The sequence below is a fragment of the Penaeus monodon genome, chromosome 32 (genome assembly GCF_015228065.2).
Source record: "Penaeus monodon isolate SGIC_2016 chromosome 32, NSTDA_Pmon_1, whole genome shotgun sequence".
Classification (NCBI taxonomy): Eukaryota; Metazoa; Arthropoda; class Malacostraca; order Decapoda; family Penaeidae; genus Penaeus; species Penaeus monodon.
In genome coordinates, this window is record NC_051417.1 from 19,949,511 (window position 1) to 19,950,191 (window position 681).

Consider the following 681-nt stretch of genomic DNA (forward strand, 5'->3'; position numbering starts at 1 on the left):
ATGGATGATTGCAAGCAGATACAAGTTTACTGTGCAAGATCTCACTATCTCGCACAGTAAGTGTGCAGGACCTCAATGTCCTCAATTAAATATTTATACACATTATATGTTCTTTATACACTATAGGTTCGGCATACACTGTTACTGCTGGCGAATCGCACCTCCATAGGTACGGGACATGTATCATTGTGTTCCACAATGTGTTATGTTATCACAGGTCTTTTATGATACGTGGAGTCACCGTTGCCGTTTCTATTTACTTTGCAAACTACGATTACATCAATGAATGCACGATATGGATTAATGTGCTGTATATTCGAATACTATGTACTTCCGTTGTTGTTCACTGGTGATGAGGAGACGCCAGTCACACTCGCGGCCGGTAACAGAGAGAAACCCAGAGCAGCCGGAGCCCAGCGCCCCTACGGCATTGCTGACCTGGCGTGACCGGTCAGCCCGGGCTGTTCACGCGTAGTGAACCACATACACTCAAGCAGATTCCACACAATGGAAACTTCCAGTGTCTCGCCTATTCATTGATACGTATGTCATTGTAATTGTATGTGTGTGGTGTTATGTTTGTTTCTTAAGACATTACTTACCGGTAGGAAAAATGGCTTGTTTCCCCACGTGATATGACATAAATACTACCAGACACAGCTGTCTGCGTAACCGTCACTC